Source organism: Megachile rotundata, chromosome 4, assembly GCF_050947335.1.
Source record: "Megachile rotundata isolate GNS110a chromosome 4, iyMegRotu1, whole genome shotgun sequence".
Lineage (NCBI taxonomy): Eukaryota > Metazoa > Arthropoda > Insecta > Hymenoptera > Megachilidae > Megachile > Megachile rotundata.
The window spans coordinates 8,656,157-8,664,747 of record NC_134986.1 but is presented as its reverse complement, the minus strand read 5'-3'; the positions used below and the strand labels follow the sequence as shown (position 1 = coordinate 8,664,747).

The 8,591-nt window shown below is 35.7% G+C and overlaps 1 protein-coding gene and 1 long non-coding RNA gene across 6 annotated transcripts in view; one reads left to right on the top strand and one right to left on the bottom strand.

Annotated features, from left to right (window-relative positions):
- Positions 1–213: 213 nt before the first annotated feature.
- LOC105663876 (uncharacterized) overlaps positions 214–8,591 on the bottom strand; it is a 59,822-nt gene continuing 51,444 nt past the window's right edge. The window contains exons 1-4 of one of the 2 annotated variants that reach the window (XR_013037963.1): positions 2,453–6,615; positions 1,173–1,349; positions 929–1,059; positions 214–755 (exon numbers count right to left, since the gene is read on the bottom strand). This is a non-coding gene — a long non-coding RNA (uncharacterized LOC105663876). Of the gene's footprint in view, positions 756–928; positions 1,060–1,172; positions 1,350–2,452; positions 6,616–8,591 lie in introns of those variants that run through there. The other variant, XR_013037960.1, reaches the window with a different exon arrangement.
- The window catches only part of sky (GTPase-activating protein skywalker), a 50,472-nt gene continuing 43,749 nt past the window's right edge, over positions 1,869–8,591 (top strand). For 2 of the 4 annotated variants that reach the window (XM_076530998.1, XM_003707670.3), the window contains exon 1: positions 1,869–2,375. The gene's annotated coding sequence lies outside the window, so the exon portion shown is untranslated. The remainder of the gene's footprint in view (positions 2,376–8,591) is intronic. The other 2 variants (XM_003707671.3, XM_012295703.2) reach the window with 2 other exon arrangements.

Sequence of the window (8,591 nt, the reverse complement as noted above, 5' to 3'; positions counted from 1 at the left end):
TCGCATGTCATTTCCAAGAATTCCCGAGGCGCGATTTTTGAAAATTTGTATGAGCAGAACATAAGTTGTGAGGTGGTACTTTTCGTGTCATTGTTGGAAATATTGATTACGTCAAATTCCAAAAATGCTCATGTTCTCGTGATACAAATACTCTCTTTCGAATATGTAATTTTTTTCTGTGAGGTTTGATAGGTAACAATAAATACACAATGATTGTTGATAAATGTTTCTTTATTTTCACAGCATTTCATACAGTGCATAACTTGATTGAACTTATTGTTTAATCGTTTAGTTACTAACTTGGGGAGCGCTCCATGCGCTTATCTTAAAAAACCCGCACATTTTTTCCAACGAAATCGAAACATTATCGATTATTATGTTTTCTGTGGCGCCATCTAGCGGTATGATATAGGTACTAATGACACGGCTGTTTTAAAAATGTGTAGTTCATCCTGTTCGCTGGAGAGATGGCGCCACCTATTTCAAATAATTAAATTCGCTTTTTTCCGCTAATTAAATAATAATAAGCGTCAAATTGTTGCCGTAAACAACATTTTTTTAGTTCTAGTATATTTGGTAAGTGTTGAAAAGTTATAGGGTGTTTATACATTCAAAAATTGCTTTCGTTGTTAATTCGATTACTCCTCACATGTCATCGATTGATGTCTAAGCATTTTCAGGTCCATAAAATGTTGCAATTACAAAATATAAGACTTCTAGCTAACTGTAAAAGCACTTTTCTGACTTTACGACACCTGTAAAGCAATTTATAATCATCAGTAAACTTTAATTTACAAGAACTTGCATTCTTCCGTTTCGATAGTAACCCGCTTCATCACTAGATGACGCTACCGGTTATTGTCAGACAAAGCGCGCGAAAATACGAATCTTAAAATACGTATTAGTGTGTGGTCTTAAAAATACATACATCTTTATTGTATATCTTTATGTAAATGAACGTTACGGTTACATTTAAAACAGTACTTCCATTATGATTGTAAATCTCAAATTAAAATTCAATTACAGGAAATGTTGATGTACCCTCCCAGAATCCCCTTTCTGAAACATAAAGCGCGCAATAAAACAGCATACTGTCAAAAATAAACATGCATTTGTTGCAAGTGTATCATCGACCTCAAAAATATCTTTTGTTATTTAGATATAATTCATACCATTACGCAAAAAATGTTGCGGAATGTAGTGATGTGTTTCCTTTGACTGTCATTTTCCCCCAAGGAGGCCATGTTTGGTCCTAAGCATACTTTGCGCATCACTGTTAAATTCAGGCAGTTCTTCATAATCACTCTGTTACTAATCTAGTACCAGCATTTCATTCCATGGCTGTATACCTAGTGAACAGAAATATACGCATAGCTGAATAAATGATGCAAGACAAGATATTATGAAACAATAATGTACGGACAAAGTTCCTGCTATAAATATTTTAAGTATCTGCATACACAATGCGAACAATGATGATTTATTAGACAAAAAAAGCAATATCGATCCACGAAAGCTGTAAATTTTCAAATTAAAAACTTTAAGAAGTTGAATGTTTAAAAATATGAAGGAAACTCGCTGATTATAAAAATGCTGAATAAAAGTTCACCGAGTAAACAGGCTTAGCATAATGGACGTCGCGACTGCGCATGTCCATTACTCCTAGTTATGCAGATCGTTACAGCCAATCAGAGCGTTCCTGCGCAGAACGACCGAATACGCATCGTCCAATAAGAACACTCCATGGCAACGAGGTCTATAGTTGCATGGAATAAATACGAAGTTACCGTTCTATGACACATGCATTCGCAGGTTGCGCTTGCCATAGGGGGGCACCACTGGAAGAATTACAGGCCCGAAAATTGCGATCCCGCAGTTGGTCTTGAAAGAATGTGGTATGAGGACGTATCGTGATCGTACGTGCGAGATTCGAGTTGTTCCGTAGTGATTGCGCTTATACCGATGCCTGTAACGCTAATAATTCATAATCTCCGATCAAAGTGACGGATAACGCGTAACATTGAGGGGCACCTAAGCCTATATACGGGAATATACGTGACAGTGGCAATTATATATCCGTGACTTCGGTGCGTACGTACAGATCCACGAAAGCATAGCGATCGGCAAGAAAAGTGCGTGTACGTGAGTGAATAGAGTGGCTGAACCCTGATCCCCGCGCCCTTTCTAAATCATTGACAGTAGCGGTCGTGATTTCCTGCGAACGGTTTGACCGATGACGTGCCCTGGACCAGTCGACGAGGATACAAAAGCATTGCATGCTGGCTATTAGGACAAGAAACAAGCCACTATATCGTTACATTTCAACCTTCGAGGTGGGCTGCAGCGACGAGACTGTGGACGTCCCTAGATTGGCGGTAAATACACATTTATCAACAGCATGTCCTCTTCGCTCTCTCTCTTCCCGTGAACCTTGCCTTTCCCTCTTACTTACTGTTTGCATCTTATCGCTGATCATCTATGTTGTGTGCCTTTTTCAGCGTGATTGAACTCGCGACAATTTCCATACCTGAGAGCAGGACTAACCCAAATCTCCTTCCTGTTTAATCGATTTTTGTACAGGAAGCTACTCTTGTTCTGTTTTTTGGAAATATAACAAAACTGGACCAAATCTGATTGTCTGGCTCTCGTTTACTGATTCGTTTCCGCATTTTCCTTCCTGTTACCATTTACCGTACACCGTGCTTTATCCATTTGCCCTCTCGCCGGTGTCGCGTATTAATATTGATCAGCAGGTCGAGTAACCCGGAGGAAGCGATATCGCCTGCGCTTTTCCGAGCACGAAAATTCTAGACTCCGCCCTGTACCAATTTGCCTTCCGTAATGCTCCTTTGGGACGTATGGCCCCCTTGTCCCGTATTACGAAATTCTTCCTGCAGGCGTTCAAAGACATTCCTCGGGATGATTTACGGCCATGCAATTAACTTCGAGTCGAGAGGGATCCTCCCATATTTGGGATCTCGTATTTGAAAATCGGCGTAGTTGCTGTTGGATTCAGTCGGGACTGAATTCAGATTCCTGTTTAGTGCAGCAATGAGCAAATCCACTGCCCCTTCAAGAGCTTACTAGCTCGGGTGTATGAAGCGTGTAACGATGATGGAGGGGCAAGGATTATTGTATCCATTTTCCTACTTCTAACAATCAGACGGATATAGTCTAGTCTGCTATGTCTTTATATTACTATAGTGATCCCTAGGTATATTGCCAGTTGATAACAAAATTTTATTTTATTTTATTCTATTTTATTTCAATTTTATTTATGTGAAATTTTTGTTTTATATAAAATTTTATGATTGCTAACAAAGCTTCATAGTACACGAAAATTCATGGACATACAAATTTTCAAGTTTAATACTTTATATATTTTCAAATTATGAAATTTTATTTTCTCGTCTTTATTTTTAAGTATCAAATGTTTTAAGTATACACGTTTTGTAAATTTACAAAGTTTTAATTGCTTCGTGGAAACACTTCTACCTTGTCAGTTCCAAGAATTTGCTGTTACGTTTATGGCAATATAACGAGACTACCACGTATACGCATCGGTGTCCGCGAGTGCACATTGCAGCACATTCATGCCCCACGCCCTCAGGGCCGCAGTAGCCCATAAAAAACGCCTGTTAGATCAACATCGAATGTTTGCAAATACATAGTTCGCTTGCATCGACCTCCCCAAGGGACGGATGACGAACCATTCGATAAGGATGACCGATAAGAATGTCGTGAATACGTTCCTCAAAAGCAACGAGATCAAAGATCCTGCCGGTAACATATCGCGTCGGATATTCACTTTGTCGCAGAAACCGTGCAGTATGCTCTCGGTTGAAAACCGAGAGACCGCGTTTACCGAATTACATAAGTCAATTAGTCTATTTTCAGATAGCGAAAATTCTTAAACAAGTGTAAGTTATAGCCGGTTTATTCGTATGGTATTCGTGACTTCTTTAACCATCGAATCCGCTCTAAATAATCATTTTATAACCCACATTTAAATAACTGAATTCGTTGATTGATGCGGTATGAATAGTAAGAGGTTATGATATAAGTGATGGATATAAATGCGCATAAATTTACTGAATACTTCGATATATGACTTTGTAGATCGTTAGTAGCACCGGACGCATGCGGTGCGTCATCACTTACATAAACTGTATAGAATGCATCCGATGCGTCACTTACATAAACTGTATGCGCAGGACGCACGCGGTGCGTCACCACTTGCATAAACTGTGTAACATAAGACGCATATGGTGCGTCACTATTTACGTGAACTGTATAGCATAAGACGCATGCGGTGCGTCACCACTTACATAAACTCTACAGTATAAGACGCATGTGGTGCGTCACCACTTACATAAACCGTACAGCATTAAGACGCATACGGTGCGTCATCACTTACATAAGCTGCATAACAGAAGACGCAGAGGGTGCGTCAAGAGTTTGTATGAAACTCTATATATAACATAAGACACACGTGGTGTGTCGTTTATTACAACAATTATACAGTATTACATATGTATACGTCATTGATTACATGAACTATATAAGACGCATATGGTGCGTCAATACTTATATGAACCATCGTAGACTTTATATGGTGGGTTAATAATTGTGTTACTTAACAGACATGCAAACTGCATTGTTACATAAATTAGAGTACACAGACGCACATGGTGTGTCATGAGTTGTGTCAGATAATGCAAGACGCATACGGTGCGTCGTCAGTTTAGAACCCGAGAATCACGTGTTTGCTCCAAGCACAAGAAACATGTGTTTCATCTTTGAATCCTGTTAATGAGTTCCATGCCTCGATAATGTGAAACTGTCCGTGCGGGGGTCATTGTAGACCCGCAGGGATGAAACGTTCGAAAGTTTTACTACGTGTAACACTCGTAACATAGATTATGAACCTGTGTTATTCCAACATATTTTCTCTTCTGCGCTTTAATAACAATTTGTAACTACGATGTGGGGGTCGCCGGTGACCCGCGGAGACGAAACGGTTCGAAAGTTTATTACGTGTGCAACACTTGTAACATTCACTACGAATCTATAGAACTATGAAATATTTTCTCCTTCAAATAAACTTGTAGTGTTACGTACTGCATTTTTTATGCCCTGTACTTTCTCAAACACGACGTAGGTAAGTTTTACATATGTTTTTTATTTACATGCAAGTGGATACATGTGCGCTGTCCGTTAAATTGCAACGAGCTGAGATAAGTGCTTTGTACGAGGTGTGGAGATATTTCGTCTGATTAACTTGTTTTGGGGTGATGCGAGGGAATGTGTTGTAATATGGTAAACATAGATTAGATTTACCGAAATGATTTCGGTGAAGTGTTGTTGCTTTTGAAATATTCTTTCACGTGCATTGGATACGGATTTTATACAATTATATTATTTTTTAAAATGATTGTGTTTGATTTTTCTCGATTCCTGAATACCTAGAATCTCAAATTTGTTATTTTCTACATTTCTGAATTTTTATTTATTAATTCCCTAGTTTTTAATGTTTTAATTTCTCAAATTCCCTAGTTCCAACATTTTATCAATACAAATTCATTAGACTCAAAATTTTACTCTTTCAAATTTCCTAGATACAAAATTTTACACCCCAAAATTCCCTAGATCGAAAATTTTACTTCCCCAAATTCCCTAAGCTCAAAATTCTATTCCCCTCAATTCCCTAGACCTAAAATTTTATTTCCCCAAATTCCCTAGATTCAAAATTTTATTTCCTCAAATTCCCTGGACCTTAATTTTTGTCCTTTAAAATTACCTAGAGTCAAAATTTCATTCCCCCAAATTTCCTAGATTCAAAATTTTATTTCCTCAAATTCCCTGGACCTTAATTTTTGTCCTTTAAAATTACCTACAGTCAAAATTTCATTTCCCCAAATTCCCTAGACCTAAAATTTATTTCCTCAAACTCCTTTATTTCAAAATTTTATTTTCACAAGTTTTCTAATTTACAACTTCCTGAGTTCTTAATATGGCAATATAACGAGTGTCTACATGAAAAACGCAAATAAAGATAATAAATTGTACATGCAAAAATGTAAGCTATGAAAGGCGTAATATTACGTCAGCAACTAACTTTTAAAATAAATTGTATTCAATATATAATAATAGCAACAGTTTTGAATTATTTTGTAATGGCCTTTGAAGTGCCTAATCGATTCTCGCAACATGGCTATTGAACCTTTCGATGTTTAATAATGTGACTGACGTCACATTTCTTCCGTGTTCCATTCGCGATGCACAGCTCTTTTGTTTTCACAAATGTAGAGAACAAAACGGGATTCTCTTCGGTAACGAGCACAGGGTGTCATCACTAAAAGTAGAAAGAGATCATCGCGTTTCACGGCTAGTAAAGTGTACGCATAGCAATTACGATTGGTAAAGCATTTAAGAATCGTTTTACGATTATGCTCCTTTTATTGAATACAAGCGTACCTAAAATACAGTTGCTCCCTGTAATCTTATCATACGACTTCGAAACCTACATTTTATCTTGCGTAAAAGTATTTTATCTGAAACAAAAAGACGCATCGAAATCACGTATCCACGAGATATCCTTTATGCGTATGAGGAAAACATATCACGTATTGTTTAAACATAATCTGAAATTTTATTTACATTGCTTGGGATCAAGTTATTTACTGGATTTCATTATTATTATTTGTTATGCAGATATTTAATTTCTATTAAGTATTCTATTTCTTAAACTGCTACAAGAATTTTATGAATTTTTTATATTTTACAAGTTTTATAAACGTGTAAGAATTCAATAAAAGTAAATTGTTAGTCATTTATCATTGCGTAGTTATTTATTTTTGTGAAATATTTTGTCTCCTAAACTGCTACAAGAATTTTACACATTTTTCACATTTTACAACTGCAATAAATGTCTAAATATTCATTAAAATGAAATTATTACATGTTCTCCTTCAAACGAGTATTTTTTCCATATTTTTAATAATTTACAATTTCATAAGTGTCTATAAACTGTTTATACGTTATTCTAACGTTAAGATATTCTACGCAGTTCTCATTTTTGTTGCTTTCAGTAGCCAGGAAGACCCAAGTCCGGAAACGAGCTGTTCCACTCATTATCCGTCCATTATCGCCCTATATAGCCCCTTATTTGCGATACACTTTAGCCATTACGATCGTGGCGATACATCGAATCGACGACAATCCTGCGATGAGCACCTGTTAACCCAGAAAATGGAATATGGGTCATACGGACCCGGTTAGCTCGAAACGGGTCAAAAGCTGCTGCGATGGCGAGAAACGTTGAATCGATACAGCTGTATAATCTGCAGAGTGCTAGACATTCCTTTTTTTTTATTTCCAGACGTTGTCATATTTTGAACAATTTTTATACTTTCAGTATTTAATAATCTATAATTTTCTTTTAAATTAATTTCTTGTGATAATGGCTTGGGAAATTATAATAGTCTCTGGGTATTTTCAAAATTGTGATAATGAATACTTAGGAAATTATATCATTCAAAATGATGATAACAGACATTCATAAAATTATAATATTCTATAGATACTTTCAAAGATACACTAAATAAATGTTTTCAAAATTATTAAACGTAATCGATTGCAACAGTTTTTATATATCTGTAAGTCGGAAACAGATACGTATGTTATCGCCGTATTACATAGTTGCTTATTACTCATTCAACACCGATACAATCAATACTTCATAAAAGATAAACGATATTGAAATTTCCAAAAATTTTTAATACCACATATTCAGAAAATTTATTGCTCCGTGCACGTGTGTTTAACTAGGATTAGTCCTTTAGATCTGGTTTCAATACGAGTGTATCATCGGTGACTCATTAGAGTGATGAAACTCAGAATGAACGTGCAGGTTTACGCGAAATGCAGCAACTTTCGATGCAGGAAAGATAATAATGAAAGTATTAGGCTCATTAAGCGCGTAACACGTGGTAATTAGTTATATAACTGAGTAATTGGAGATATTCGTTGGAAAAAATGATTAACGAACGCAATAAGGAGGTAATAATAACTTTTTAGTGCATGCTGTTAATCAGTTTTCGAAATGCGAGTTTACTCTAGCGTGGTTGAAAGAATATGAAACAAAACGGTTTTGATACATCACTTATGATTTTGATTAATCTAATGATTTATCTTAAAATATGATCTTGCATTTTTTTAATTTTACCGTTGTAGACATCGACCTTTTCAGTGTTTGAGTACTTAGAAATTTTATTATGAATAGAGATTCAAAATTTTGATTACGAATACAGATTGAAAATTTTAATTAAGAATACTGATCCAAAATTTTAATTACGAATGCAGACGCAAAATTAAAATTTAGGAATTTGAAAAATTTAGAATTTGGAATGCAAGAAAATTTAAGAATGTTATTCATAAATTTTGAACACTTAGAAATTTAAAAAATGAGGCTATTAAAATATGTAGCTTCAGGTTTCTAAACAATTAAGTTTTTAATTTAAACAGTAATTAGTAATTACCGTTCCCCATTGAATTTCCTTTTAATTAAGAGTTAAATTACAGTTAATCAC